We start from the raw sequence: 15,866 nt of genomic DNA, 5'->3' as shown, positions 1-15,866 counted from the left end.
CTCTCAAAATGCTGGGATTATAGACGTGAGCCACCGCACTATGCCAAATCCACCCCTTTTTATTGATGAGAAGTTTTTCACGGTGCACAGGACAGGGGAGGAAGCTGGAGCCCTCTCCTGTACCAAGAGGCAGGTTAAACAGAGAAAAACAAAACAAGTTGATTAAGACATTTACCTTATGTATACGTGGGGGAAGCCCAGAGAAACGGGAAATTTCCAAGAAGTGGCTTAAATGCTATCTTCAACTAACATGAAGAAAGGCGTGGGGGTGGGGGTGGGGGTGGGGGTGCCGGATGTGGTGGCTCAGGCCCCTAATCCCTGCACTTTGGGAGACAGAGGCGTGCAGATCACCTGATGTCAGGGGTTCGAGACCAGCCTGGCCAACATGGTGAAACCCCTGTCACTACTAAAAATACAAAAATTAGCCAGGCATGTTGGCGGGCACGTGTAATCCCAGCTACTTGGGAGGCTGAGGCAGGATAATTGCTTGAACCCGGGAGGCAAAGGCAGTGAGCCGAGATCAAGCCACTGCACTCCAGCCTGGTGACAGAGCCAGACTCCAAAAAAAAGGAGACATGGCGCAGTGGCTCAATCCTGTAATCCCAGCACTTTGGGAGGCCCAGGTGGAGGCCAAGGTGGGTGGATCACCTGAAGTCAGGAGTTCGAGACCAGCCTGACCAACATGGTGAAACCCCATTTCTCCTAAAAATACAAAAATTAGCTGGGCGTGGTGGTGGGCACCTGTAATCCCAGTTACTTGGGAGGCTGAGGCAAAAGAATTGCTTGAACCCGGGAGGTGGGGCGGAGGTTGCAGTGAGTCCAGATGGCGCCACTGCACTCTAGCCTGGGAGACAGAGCGGGACTCCTTCTCAAAAAAAAAAAAAAAGAAAGAAAGGTGTGTGGGGGTGGAGGGCAGCAATGGAGAGATGACCAGGAAAAACAGCTCAGTGAACAAGGGTTTGTTATGCAGATTGAAACTGATGATTTCTCCATTGATAAGAGTTTCTAGTAATTTAGAGTCATCCTTCTCTTCCTGATACGGAGAGGGAGATACCCTCACAAATGGAGGTTTCCTTTGGAGATGCAAATTTCCCTTACAAAAGAGTAACTCCTGCTCTGTTTTTAGAGCTTCTCTTGTGTCTGCAGTTTCTCAAAATAATCAGCTCTAAATAATCCTTATGCCAATGAGGCATATTTTGGGATATTCTGGTCTCCTGCAGTCTTATTTTGGGGTGGCATATTTTTGGCCTCCTGCAAGTTTTCCACGCTGTACAGATATACCACAATTTGTTTATCCATTCTCCTGTTGATGGAAATTTGGATTCTTTCCAGTTTGGGGCTCTTGTGCACATAGCAGCGATGAATATTCAGGTAAAAGTCTTATGTAGCCACATGGTATCAATTCTCATATAAATATCTAGGAGTGAGATTGGTGAGTCTTATGTTGTGTGTATTGGAAATTGACAAACTATTTCCAAAGAGGCTGTACTATATTACATCCTCACCAGCAAATTATGAATGTTCTGTTTGCTCCTAATCTTCTACAACACTTGATATTGTAAATCTTTTTTTTTTTTTCCAGTCAGAATCTCCCACTGTCATGTAGGCTGGAGTGCAGTGGCACAGTCTCGGCTCAGTGCAGCTTCAACCTCCAGGGCTCAAGTGATCCTCCCACCTCAGCCTCCAGAGCAGCTGGGACTATAGGTGAGCACCACTATGCTTGGCTATTTTTTTTTTTTTTAATTTTTTGTAGAGACAGAGTCTCACTGTGTTGCCCAGGCTGGTCTTGAACTCCTGGGCTCAAGCAATCCTCTGGCCTTGGCCTGCCAAAGGGCTGAGATTACAGGCGTGAGTCATGGTGTTTTGGCAAAATGTTTAAAATTATAACCATTCTAGTAGAAGTGATTATGATTTTAATTTGATCATTGTGATTTAATTTGCATTTCCTTGATAACTAATGATATAGAACATCTTTTCATGTACTTATGGCATACTCATCTACTTTGTTTTGTGAAATGTCTGTTCAAGTGTACTGCCCATGAAAAAAAATGGGGCTGGGTGTGGTGGCTCATGCCTATAATCCCAGCATTTTGGGATGCCAACAAGGGAGGATCACTTGAGAACAGGAGTTCCAGATCAGTTTAGGCAACATAGTGAGACCTAGTCACTACAAAACATTTAAAAATTAGTCAGGCATGGTGGTGGATATCTGTAGTCTCAGCTACTCAAGAGGCTGAGTTCGTAGGATTGTTTTAGCCCAGGAACTCAAGGCTGCAGTGACCTATGATTGCACCACTGCAGTCTAGCCTGGGCAGTAGAGCAAGACCCTCTTTTATTCTTTTTTTTTGGACATGGAGTCTCACTCTGCCACATGATCATAGCTCACTGTAGCCTCAAACTCCTGGCTCCAGCAAACCTCCCACCACAGCCTCCCTAGAAGCTGGGATTTCAGGCATGTGCCACCACACCCAGCTAATTTTTGTATTTTTTATAGAGATGTGACTTTGGCATATTGCCCACACTGGTCACAAACTCCTGGGCTCAAGCCATCCTCGGCTTCCCAAAGTGCTGGAATTATACGTGTGAGCCATTGTGCCTGGTGGAGACACTATTTTTTTAAAAAAAGAACTCGGCCGGGCTCACACCCTGTCCAGCACTTTGGGAGGCCGAGACGGGCAGATCACGAGGTCAAGAGTTCAAAACCAGACCAGCCTGACCAAGATAGTGAAACCCCATCTCTACTAAAAATACAAAAATTAGCTAGGCATGGCAGCACACGCCTGTAGTCCCAGCTACTTGGGAGGCTGAGGCAGAAGAATCGCTTGAACCCGGGAGGTGGAGGTTGCAGTGAGCCGACATCACGCCACTGCACTCCAGCCTGGGCAACAGAGGGAGGGAAACTCCGTCTCAAAAAAAAAGAAAAAAAGAATTCTGTTTTTGTGTAAGGTGTGAAATATGAGTCCAGGTTAATTATTTTATTTAATTTATTTTTTGAGACAGAGTCTTGCTCTGTCACCCAGGGTGGAGTGCAGTAGTGCGATCTGGGCTCACTGCAACCTTCACCTCCTGGGTTCAAGCAATTCTCTTGTCTTGGCCTCCAAGTAGCTGGGATTACAGGTACGTGCCATCACACCTGGCTAATTTTTGTATTTTTAGTAGAGATAAGGTTTCACCATGTTGGCCAGACTGGTCTCGAACTCCTGACCTCAGGTGATCCACCTGCCTTGGCCTCCCAGAGTGCTGAGATTACAGACGAGAGCCACTGCGCCTGGCCTTCCGTTTAATTTTATCCCCACATGGATATCTGGTTGTCCCAGCACCCTCTGTTGCACTGAACTATACCTGTAATGGTTACTTTCATTTGTCAGCTTGACTGGACCACAAATTCTCCCAACTGTCAGAAGCATTTGAACCAGAGTAACTCTATCTTGAATAGGAGCTGGGTAAAGTAAGACTGAAACCTACTGGACTGCATTCACAGATGGTTAAGGCATTTTTTTCTTTTCTTTGAGACAAGTCTCTCTCTGTTGCCCAGGCTGGAGTGCAGTGGCGTGATCTCTATCTCCCAGGATCAAGCAATTCTTGCGCCTCAGCCCCCCGTGTAGCTGGGACTACAGGCATGCATCACTACACCTGGCTAATTTTTGTATTTTCGGTAGAGATTGGGTTTCACCGTGTTGGCCAGGCTGATCTTGAACTGCTGACCTCAAGGGATCCACTGGCCTAGGCCTCCCTAAATGCTGGGATTACAGGCTTGAGCCACAGCACCTGACCCATTTAAGGCATTTTAAGTCACAGCATGAGATAGGAGAATGGCACAAGATATAGATCATAAAGACCTTACTGATAAAACAGGGTTGCAGTAAAGAAGCCAGTTAAAACTCACCAAAACCAAAATGGCGATAAGAATGACCTCTGGTTGTCCTCACTGCTATACTCCCACCAGTGCCATGACAGTTTACAAATGCCGTGGCAAGGACAGGAAGTTACTGTGTAAGGTCTAAAAAGGAGAAACGTGAATAATCCACCTCTTGTTTAGCATATAATTAATAAATAATCATCAAAATGGGCAACCAGCAGCCCTCGGGGCTGCTTTGCCTATGGAGTACCTATCTGTTCCTTTACTTTTCAAATAAACTTGCTTTCATTTTACTCTACAGACTCGCCCTGAATTCTTTCTTGGGAGAGATCCAGGAACTTGGGGGGTCTGCATCAGGACCCCTTTATGGTAACAAGAACTTTGGTCAACTATTATTCTGAAGTTGGACGTGGTGGTTCATGCCTGTAACCCCAGCACTTTGGGAGGCTGAGGCGGGTGGATCACCTGAGGTCAGAAGTTCAAGACCATCCTGGTGAACATGGTGAAACCCTGTCTCTACTAAATATACAAAAATTAGCCAGGTGTGGTGACGGGCGCCTGTAATTCCAGCTACTCGGGAGGCTGAGGCAGGAGAATGGCGTGAACCTGGCAGGCGGAGCTTGCAGTGAGCCGAGATCGCGCCACTGCACTCCAGCCTGGGTGACAGAGTAAGACTCTGTCTCAAAAAATAAAAAAAATTCTTTTTAAAATTAGTCAACTGTGGTCATGTGTGCCTGTGGTCACTACAGTCTTTGGGATTGTAGGAAACACCAACAAGCCCAGTTAATTTTTTTTTAGTTTTTGTAGAGATGGGGTCTGGCTATGTTGCCCAGGTTAGTCTTAAACTCCTGGCTTCAACTGATCTTCCTGCTGTCATGACCACCTGAAGTGTTGTGATTACAGATGTGAGTCACTCTGTCTGCTGGCACAAGTTTTGTTATGTGTTAGGATCTACAATAATATCCTTTCATTCCTGATATTAGGAATTTGTGTATTTATTTATTTATTTATTTATTTATTTATTTATTTTTGAGACGAAGTCTCACTCTTGTCCCCCAGACTGGAGTGCAATGGCACAATCTCGGCTCACTGCAACCCCTGCCTCCTGGGTTCAAGCCATTCTCCTGCCTCAGGTTCCTGAGCAGCTGGGACTCCATGTGCGTGCCACCATGCCCAGCTAATTTTTGTATTTTTAGTAGAGACAGGATTTCACCATATTGGCTGATCTCGAACTCAGTCAGGCTGGTCTCGAACTCCTGACTCATGATCCACCTGCCTTGGCCTCCCAAAGTGCTGGGATGGGAGGCGTGTGCCACCGTGCCAGGCCTACTTTTAAATTTTTTTAGTTTTATTTTTTGAGACAGAGTCTTGCTCTGTCACCCAGGCTGTAGTGCAATGGTGCAATTTTGCCTCACTGCAACCTCCACCTCCCAGGTTCAAGCGATTCACCAGCCTCAGTCTCTGAGTAGCTGGAATTACAGGCATGCGTCTCCACGACCGGCTAATTCACTTTTGTATTCTTGATTAGTCTTGCTTGAGGTTTATCAATGTTGTGAACATTTTCAAATAACCAACTTTTGTGTGTTTGTTTGTTTGTTTTGAGACAGAGTCTCATTCTGTCGCCCAGGCTGGAATGTAGTGGCAGGATCTCAGCTCACTGCAACCTCTGCCTCTTAGGTTCCAGTGATTCTCCTGCCTCAGCCTCCCAAGTAGCTGGGATTACAAGCATGAGCCATGTCTCTTGGCCCAACTTTTGTTTTTAATAATTTTTTTCTATTTTCTTCTTTCTTCTAATTCATTGATTTGTGATCTTTATTACTTCTTTCTTTCTTTTCTTTCTTTTTTTTTTTTTGGAGATGGAGTGTCGCTCTGTTGCCCTGGCTGGGGTGCAATGGTGTGATCTCGGCTCACTGCAACCTCTGCCTCCTGGGTTCCAGCGATTCTCCTGCCTCAGCCTCCCAAGTAGCTGGGACTACAGGTGCGCACCACGATGCCCCGCTAATTTTTGTTATTTTTTAGTAGAGAGGGGGTTTCACCATATTGGCCAGGCTGGTCTCGAACTCTGGACCTCGTGACCCACCCACCTTGGCCTCCCAAAGTGCTAGGATTACAGGCACGCCACCACGCCTGGATAATTTATGTATTTTTAGTAGAGATGGGTTTTCACCATGTTGGCCAGGCCAGTCTCAAACTCCTGACCCCAAATCATCTGCCCGCTTCAGACTCCCAAAGGGCTGGGATTACAGGTAAGATATATCACGCCCTGCTGTCTCTTATAAATATTAAAATAATACAGAGGATCGCTGAAGGGAAAGTAGAAAAATACAGAAAAGGTTGGCCGGGCACAGTGGCTCACACCTGTAATCCCAGCACTTTGGGAGGCTGATGCAGGTGGATCACGAGGTCAAGAGATCAAGACCATTCTGGCCAACATGGTGAAACCCTGTCTCTACTAAAAAATACAAAAACTAGCTGGGGGTGGTGGCACGTGCCTGTAGTCTCAGCTACTTTGAGAGGCTGAGGCAGGAGAACTGCTTGAACCCAGGAGGTGAAGGTTGCAGTGAGCTGAGATTGCCCTACTGCACTCCAGCCTGGCAATAGAGCAAGACTCCATCTCAGAAAAAAAAAAAAAAAAAAAAAATACAGAAAAGGAAGTTGAGGGAGAAGAAAGGTTGTTCATTGACACTTCACTTCGTAAATTGTTTTTTTCATTTATAGCAGCACTTTCTAGAAGCCTTCAAACCCTAAGTGTTGTATTTCACCACAAGGGGCTCTAGTGAGCTGAAGCTGATAAAAGATCCTGAAGTTGGAATGGCCAGGACCTCAGCAGATACTAATGGAAGAAGTTTTCCTGATCAATGAGCAGTAGGACCAACTGTGTTCAGACCTGCGGACCCATTCGTTCCTCTCCCGGGCACTGGTTTTCCAGGCCTCATTTGCAGAGTGCAACTGACTCCCTTTTCAGCCTTGAAACCCGCTGACTCTGCCCTCAGGAACCACAGTTGTGTTTCTCTGCTACTCTGCATTTCCTTGCAGGGCCTGAGCATGGACTCAGCATCGGCATGTTTTGCTTTGGTGGCCTTAATTTTTCTTGTTTTTTTTAGGACAGGGCCTTGCTCTGCCAACCAGGCTGGAGTGCAGTGGTGTGATCTCAGCTCACTGCAACCTCTGTGTCCTAGGTTCAAGTGATTCTCCTGCTTCTGTCTCCCGAGTAGCTGGGATAACAGGCATGCACCAACACACCGGGCTAATTTTTGTATTTTTAGTAGAGACAGAGTTTCTTTTTCTTTTCTTTTCTTTTTTTTTCTAGACGGATTCTCGTTCTGTTGCCCAGGCTGGAGTGCAGTGGTGCGATCTTGGCTCACTGCACATTCTGCCTCCCGGGTTCACACCATTCTCTTGCCTCAGCCTCCCGAGTAGCTGGGACTACAGGCGCCCGCCACCATGCCCAGCTAATTTTTTGTATTTTTAGTAGAGACAGGGTTTCACCGCGTTAGCCAGGATGGTCTTGATCTCCTGACCTCGTGATCCGCCTGCCTCAGACTCCCAAAGTGCTGGGATTACAAGCGTGAGCCACCGCACCTGGCCTTTCTGGTTGTTTTTTTTTTTTTGAGAAAGAGTTTCACTCCTGTTGCCCAGGCTGGAGTGCAGTGGCATGATCTTGGCTCACTACAACCTTCACCTCCTGGGTTCAAGCGATTTTCCTGCCTCAGCCTACCGAGTAGCTGGGATTACAGGCGTGGACCACCATGCCCAGCTAATCTTTGTATTTTTAGTAGAGATGGGGTTTCACCATGTTGGCCAGGTTGGTCTTGAACTCTTTTTTTTTTTTTTTTTTTTTTGAGACGGAGTCTTGCTCTGTCGCCCAGGCTGGAGTGCAGTGGCCAGATCTCGGCTCACTGCAAGCTCCGCCTCCCGGGTTCACGCCATTCTCCTGCCACAGCCTCCCGAGTAGCTGGGACTACAGGCACCCGCCACCTCGCCCGGCTAGTTTTTTGTAATATTTAGTAGAGACGGGGTTTCACCGTGTTAGCCAGGATGGTCTCGATCTCCTGACCTCGTGATCCACCCGTCTCCGCCTCCCAAAGTGCTGGGATTACAGGCTTGAGCCACCGCGCCCGGCCGGTCTTGAACTCTTGACCTCATGTGATCAGCCTGCCTTGGCCTCCCAAAGTGCTGGGATTACAGGCATGAGCCACCGTGCCTGGCCTTGTGCTTTTCCTTTTTTTGTTGGGGGGATGGAATTTCACTCTTGTTGCCCAGGCTGGAGTGCAATGGTGGGATTTTGGTTCACAGCAACCTCTGCCTCCCGGGTTCAAGCGATTCTCCTGCCTCAGCCTCTCGAGTAGCTGGGATTACAGGCATGAGCCAACACACCCAGCTAATCTTGTATTTTTAGTAGAGACAGGGTTTCTCCACGTTGGTCAGGCTGGTCTCGAATTCCCGACCTCAGGTGATCTGCCCGCCTCAGCCTCCCAAAGTGCTGGGATTACAAGAGTGAGGCACCGTGCCCGGACTTTTTAAAAAATTTTAAACAAAAATGAAAGTGTCACTATATTGCCCAGGCTGGTTTTGAACTCCTGGGTTCAATGGACCCTCCCAAAGTGCTGGGATTATTACATAACCTTTAGCACAAACTGACTGTGTAAGCGAAATGAAGCTAATAAATTCCATCACTCTGAGCTTCCCGTTGCTGGAGCTAACAATGCCCACCTCCCAAGAAGGAATAAAATAATGTGTGTTAAGTACCTGATTATCCCTAGAAAAAGCACAAGGCCTTGGCCAGACACAGTGGCTCATACCTGTAATCCCAGCACTTTGGGAGGCTGAGGCGGGCAGATCACCTGAGGTCGGGAGTTTGAGACCAGCCTGACCAACATGGAAAAACCCTGTCTTTATTTAAAAAATACAAAATTAGCCGGGCATGGTGGCACATGCCTGTAATCCCAGCTACTTGGGAGGCTGAGTCAGTAGAATCACATGAATCTGGGAGGCGGAGGTTGTGGTGAGCCGAGATCGCACCATTGCACTCCAGCCTGGGCAACAAGAGCGAAACTACATTGCCAAAAAAAAAAAAGGTTGGGCTCGGTGGGTCACTCCTGTAATCCCAGCACTCTGGGAGGCCAAGATGGGTGGATCACGAGGTCAGGAGTTCAGGACCAGCCTTGCCAAGATGCTGAAACCCCACCTCTACTGAAAATACAAAAATTGTCATCCCAGCTAATTGGGAGGCTGAGGCAGGAGAATTGCTTGAATCTGGTTGGCAGAGGTTGCAGTGAGCCGAGATCGTACCACTGCATTCCAACCTGGGTGACATAGCAAGACTCCATCTCAAAGAAAACAAAAAACAAAAATTTATTTAGAAACAGGTTTTGCCATGTTGCCCAGGGTGGTCTTGAACTCCTGAACTCCAGAGATCCTCTCGCCTTGGCCTCCCAAAGTGTTAAGATTATAGGCATGAACCACCATGCAGCTTGAGACACCATGTCTATAAAAAATTACAAAATTAGCTGGGCATGATGGCATGGGTCTGTAATCCTGTTTAGGAAGCTGAGGTGGGAGGATTGCTTGAGCCCAGGAGTTCAAGGTTATAGTGAGCCATTATTACACCACTGCTGTCCTGTTTGGGCGACAGGGTGAACTCTGTTTCAAAAAAACGCAATAGTAATAATACAATAATATAGGTAGCTTGTACGAGGACTTACTAGGTACTGGCAAAGTTATCATTATAATACTATGAGACGGGCACTGAGAAAAGAAAAATCCCTCACAGCAGTCTAATCTATGTGAGGAATGTAAAATTTATCAGGCCCAGAGAGGCACAAGTTTGGGACTTCAGTCCCACTCCTACCCCCCAAGCCCTGGGGGCAATTGTTTAGAGGCATTTCTTTCCTAACTTCGTCACCCATTATCTTCCTGTTCCTGGAATTTGTGATAACTAAGAACAACGTATAGCTGATCAATAGTTTATGTAACTTTCATGCAAATTATTGGTAAAAAACTTAGGAATTCACTCTTCTTTTTCCTCAAAAACTCACTTTATTCCATTAATTAATTAATATATATATCTCTTTTTTTTTTTTTCTGAGACGGAGTCTTGCTCTGTCGCCCAGGCTAAGTGCATAGAGTGCAGTGGCGTGATCTCGGCTCACTGCAAACTCCTCCTCCCGGGTTCAAGCGATTCTCCTGCCTCAGCCTCCCAAGTGACTGGGCTTACAGGCATCTGCGACCGCGCCTGGCTAATTTTTGTATTTTTTAGTTGAGATGGAGTATCGCCATCTTGGCCAGGCTGGTCTCGAACTCCTGACCTCATAATCCACCCGCCTCGGCCTCCCAAAGTGTTGGGATTACAGGTGTGAGCCACCGTGCCGGTCTATTTATTTATTTATTTATTTATTTATTTATTTTTGAGATGGAGTGTTGCTCTGTCACCAGGCTGGAGTGCAGTGGCGCAATCTCGTCTCACTGTAACCTCCGCCTCCCAGGTTCAAGCGATTCTCCTGCCTCAGCCTCCCGAGTAGCTGGCACTACAGGCACAAGCCACCATGACCAGCTAATCTAATTTTTGTATTCTTTATTAGAGACGGGGTTTCTTTTCTTTTTTTTTGAGACGGAGTTTTGTTCTTGTTGCCCAGGCTATAGTGCAACGGCGGGATCTCAGCTCACTGCAACCTTCACCTCCCAGGTTCAAGCAATTCTCCTGCCTCAGTCTTCCCAAGTAGCTGGGATTACAGGCATGCGCCACCAAGCACAGCTAATTTTGTATTTTTAGTAGAGATGGGGTTTCCCCGTGTAGGTCAGGCTGGTCCCGACCTCAGGTGATCCTCCCACATCGGCCTCCCAAAGTGCTGGGATTATAGGTGTGAGCCACCGTGCCCAGCCTAGAGACAGGGTTTCACTATGTTGGCCAGGATGGTCTCAATCTCTTGACCTTGTGATCCACCCGCCCTGGCCTCCCAAAGTGCTGGGATTACAGGCGTGAGCCACTGCGCCCGGCCTATTTATTTTTTTGGGGGGGGGACCAAGTCTCATTCTGCTGCCCAGGCTGGAGTGCAGTGACGCAATCTCGGCTCACTGCAACCTCTGCCTCCCGGGTTCAAGCGATTCTCCTGCCTCAGCTCCCAGGTAGCTGGGACTACAGGCATGAGCCACCATGCCGGGTTAATTTCTGTATTTTTTAGCAATACATGCAAATTTACCAATAATTTGCATGAAAGTAGAGAGGGGTTTCACCATATTGGCTAGGCTGGTCTTGAACTCCTGACTTTGTGATCCACCCGCCCTGGCCTCCCAAAGTGCTGGGATTACAGGCATGAGCCACTGCGCCCGGCCAAAAACCCACTTTAACTGCTGTGAGTCAGACTGTGTATTCAGAGCAGCCTGAATCTATGCTCCTGGGTGGCCATCCTGAAGCTCTGAGCTGGAATAAACTCTGTACTTAATCATAGTTTCTGAATTTTGTTATATATGGTTGACAGCACTTTTCTTTTCTTTTTTTTTCTCTTTTTTTCTTTTTTGAGATGGAGTCTTGATCTGTTGCCCAGCCTAGAGTGCAATGACACTATCTTGGCTCACTGCAACCTCCACCTCCTGGGTTCAGGCAGGTGGATCACTTGAGGCCCGGAATTCGAGACCAGCCTCACCAATATGGCAAAGCCCTGTCTCTACTAAACATACAAAAATTAGCTGGGCATGGTGGCAGGCACCTGTAATCCCAGCTACTTGGGAGGCAGAGGCAGGAGAATCACTTGAACCCAGGAGGCAGAGGTTGCAGTGAGTCAAGACTGTACCTCTGCACTCCAGCCTGGGCAACAGAGCAAGACTCCATCTCAAAAACAAAAACCATAGCTGGGCGTGGTGGCACATGCCTGTAGTCCCAGCTACCAGGGAAGCTGAGGCAGGAGAATCGCTTGAACCCGGGAGGCAGAGGTTGCAGTGAGCCGATAGCGCCACTGCACCCCAGCCTGAGCAATGGAGCAAGACTAAGTCTCAAAAAAAAAAGGAAAAAACCAGAAAACAACAAAAATCACAATGACGATGTGTGCTAGTAAAAGGAAAAAGTTGCATTGGAAACTTGTTAAAAATGGCAAGCAAGACTTATTCAAGTCTATTACAGTGGTGGAGAGATTGAACACAGCTATGAATACAGCACAGACAGCTGAGGATTTGTAGCCATAGGGGTGGAAAATTTTTCTCCAACTAGTCATTGTAGGTTATATGGCTGGGGCCTTGTACATTGGGCTGACAAAAGACAGACTGACAGAGAAAAACAGATGGTTTTGTTCACGTGTGCATTACAGATGCACGTGGGAACACCCAGAGATAAGTAACTCAGGAGGGCAATTAGAAGGAGGGAGGCCAGGCATGGTGGCTCATGCCTGTAATTCCAAAGCTCTGGGAGACTAAAGAGGGTGGATCACTTCACCCCAGGAGTTTGAGATGAGCCTGGGGAACATGATGAAATCCTGTCTTTACAAAAAATACAAAAATTAGCCAGGCATGGTGGCACCACCACGCCTGTAGTCCCAGTTACTACTCAGGCTGAGGTGGGAGGATCACTTGAGCCCAGGAGGTGGAGGTTGCAGTGAGCCAAGATCACGCTACTCCATCCAGCCTGGGTGACACAGTGAGACCCTGTCTGAAAAAAGAAAAAAAAATAAGAAAAAAAAAGAACTGGGGCTTATATAGTAGCTTAACAAAAGAGTAATACTTTTTTTTTTTTTGAGACGGAGTTTCACTCTTATTGCCCAGGTTGGAGTGCAATGGTGTGGTCTCAGCTCACTGCAGCCTCTGCCTCCCGGGCTCAAGTGATTCTCCTGCCTCAGCTTCCCCAATAGGTGGGATTACAGGCACCCGCCACCATGTCCAACTGATTTTTGTATTTTTAGTAGAGATGGGGTTTCACCATGTTGGCCAGGCTGGTCTTGAACTCCCGGGGATCTGCCCACCTTGACTTTCCAAAGTGCTGAGATTACAGGCATGAGTCACTGCTCCTGGTCAAGAGTAATACATTTTTATTTTTTTTATTTTTTTGAGATGGAGTCTCGCTGTCACCCAGGCTGGAGTGCTCTGTCACCCAGGTGATCTCTGCTCACTGCAACCTCCGCCTCCCGGGTTCAAGCGAGTCTTCTGCCTCAGCCTCCTCAGTGGCTGGGACTACAGGCGCACGCCACCATGCCCGACTAATTTTTGTACTTTTAGCAGAGATGAGGTTTCATCATATTGGCCAGGCTGGTCTTGAACTCCTGACCTCGTGATCCGCCTGCCTTGGTCTCCCAAAGTGCTGGGATTACAGGTGTGAGCCCCCGTGCCCGACGAGTAATACATTTTTAAAGAAGTATTTTTAGACAAGACGAAGGGAAATCACTTTGAGTTTCTAGTGCAGCAAATCATGAGAGGGTCAATATATGGGGGAACAAATGGAAGATGAGGGCGAGTTGGTCGATTGGTTATGTAGACTCCTCCAGTGCCATTCCAGGCGGATAAGAATCTATAGCTGTCTCTGGGATTAACTTCAGTCCTTTCTAGTGGTCTCGAGGTGGGTACCTTAGTAAATTTATTTATCTATTTATTTATTTAGAGATGGAGTCTTGCTCTGTCTCCTAGCCTGGAGTGCAGTGGTGCGATCTTAGCTCACTGCAACTTCTGTCTCCCAGATTCAAGTGAGTCTCCTGCTGCAGCCTCCTGAGTAGCTGGGATTACCGGTGCACACCACCATGCCAGGCCAATTTTTTTAGTTGTAGTTTAGTAGAGATGGGGTTTCACCATGTTGGTCAGGCTGGTCTTGAACTCCTGACCTCAGGTGATCCACCTGGCTTGACCTCCCAAAGTGCTACAGGCGTGAGCCACTATGCCCAGCCACCTTTGTAAATTTACATCTGGCTTTTTGTCAACTAGGGGAAGGGCAGAGGGCTTTTCTTGTATCTGTTGCTTCTTAATTGGCTTCAGCTCAACATGATCCTTATGCCGAAGCTGCATGTTTTGGCATGACATATTTTGCCACTCTACCTAGCCAAGGAGCAGAGTGAGGGAGGTGAATAATTTTATTTTAACAGTGCCCCTGTCAGGAGGGGAAGCACGGGCTCACCTGATTTATTCGTGATGTTTGTTCGCTCCCAGAGCCCAGATCTGGGAGATAGACCTGGCACTTTTTTTTTTTTTTTTTGAGACAGAGTTTTGCTTTTGTTGTCCAGGCTGGAGTGCAATGGCTTGATCTCAGCTCACCTCGACCTCCGCCTACTGGGTTCAAGCGATTCTTCTGCCTTAGCCTCCCGAGTAACTGGGATTACAAGCATGGGCCACCAGGCCCGGCTAATTTTTTTGTATTTTTAATACAGACGGGGTTTCTCCATGTTGGTCAGGCTGGTCTTGAACTCCTGACATCAGGTGATCCGCCCACCTTGGCCTCTCAAAGTGCTGGGATTACAGGCGTGAGCCACCACGCCTGGCCAGACCTGGCACATTTTTTTGCAAATGAGGGAAGGGATGGTGATATGGTTTGGCTGTGTCCCCACTCAAATCTCATCTTGAGCTGTAGTTCCCATAATCCCCACATGTTGTGGGAGGGACCAGGTGGAGGTAATTGGATCATGGGGGTGGTTCCCCCATGTTGTTCTTGTGATAATGAGTGAGTCTCGGGAGGTCTGATGGTTTTACAAGTGTCTAGCATTTCTCCTGCTGGCACTCCTTCTCTCTCCTGCTGCCTTGTTTTTTGTTTTTTGTTTTTGTTTTTTTTTTTGAGACAGAGTCTCGGTCTGTCGCCCAGGCTGGAGTGCAATGGCATGATCTTGGCCCACTGCAACCTCCCGGGTTCAGGCAATTATCCTGCCTCAGCCTCCTGAGTAGCTGAATTTACAGGCGCCCACCACCATGCCTGGGTAATTTTTGTATTTTTAGTAGAGATGTGGTTTCACCATGTTGACCAGGCTGGTCTCTTGACCAGGCTAGTCTTGAACTCCTGACCTCATGATCTGCCCGCCTCAGCCTTCCAAAGTGCTAGGATTACAGGTGTAAGCCACTGTGCCCAGACTTTTGTTTTGTTTTGTTTTTTTTGAGAGGGAGTCTCGCTCTGTCACTCAGGCTGGAGTGCAGTGGCTCGATCTCAGCTCACCACAACCTCCATCTCCCAGGTTCAAGCGATTCTCCTGCCTTCGCTCCCAAGTAGCTGGGATTACAGGTGCTCTCCACCATGCCCGACTAATTTTGTATTTTTTAGTAGAGACAGGGTTTCACCATATTGGTCAGGCTGGTCTTGAACTCCTGACCTCGTGATCCGCCAGCCTCAGTCTCCCAAAATGCTGGGAGATCTGTATTTTTATTTTTTTTGAGACGGAATTTCACTCTTGTTGCCCAGGCTGGAGTGCAAATGGCTCAATCTTGGCTCACTGCAACTTCTGCCTCCCGGGTTCAAGTGATTCTCCTGCCTCAGCCTCCTGAGTAGCTGGGATTAGAGGCATGCGCTACCACGCCTGGCTAATTTTGTATTTTTAGTAGAGACAGGGTTTCACCATGTTGGCCAGGCTGGTCTCGAACTCCCTACCTCAAGTGATCCCCCACCTCTGTCTCCCAAAGTGCTGGGATTACAAGTGTGAGCCACTGGGTCCAGCCTCTCCTTCTGCCTTGGCAGGAAGCATGTGTCTGCTTCCCCTTCCACCATGATTGTAAGTTTCCTGCGGCCTTTCGAGACATGTGGAACTGAGTCAGTCGAACCTCTTTTCTGTATAAATTACCCAGTCTTGAGTATTTCTTCATAGCAGCATGAGAACGGACTAATACAGGTGGCCCATTTGTAAATTATTTTGATGGGAGGGGGCTGGGAACTGGAGGCGGGAGGAGGGGCAGGTGAGGGGAAAAATGAAAAGGAAAGTGCTTTTTCAGAGTTGGGGCAAACGTCTCAGAATTAACTGGACCTTGTTTTCCTTTTTTTTTTTTTTTTTTTTTTTTGAGATGAACTCTTACTCTGTTACCTGGGCTGGAGTGCAGTGGTGGAATCTTGGCTCACTGCAAC

This window comes from Chlorocebus sabaeus, chromosome 20 (genome assembly GCF_047675955.1).
Source record: "Chlorocebus sabaeus isolate Y175 chromosome 20, mChlSab1.0.hap1, whole genome shotgun sequence".
Classification (NCBI taxonomy): domain Eukaryota; kingdom Metazoa; phylum Chordata; class Mammalia; order Primates; family Cercopithecidae; genus Chlorocebus; species Chlorocebus sabaeus.
This window is presented reverse-complemented; position numbering follows the sequence as displayed.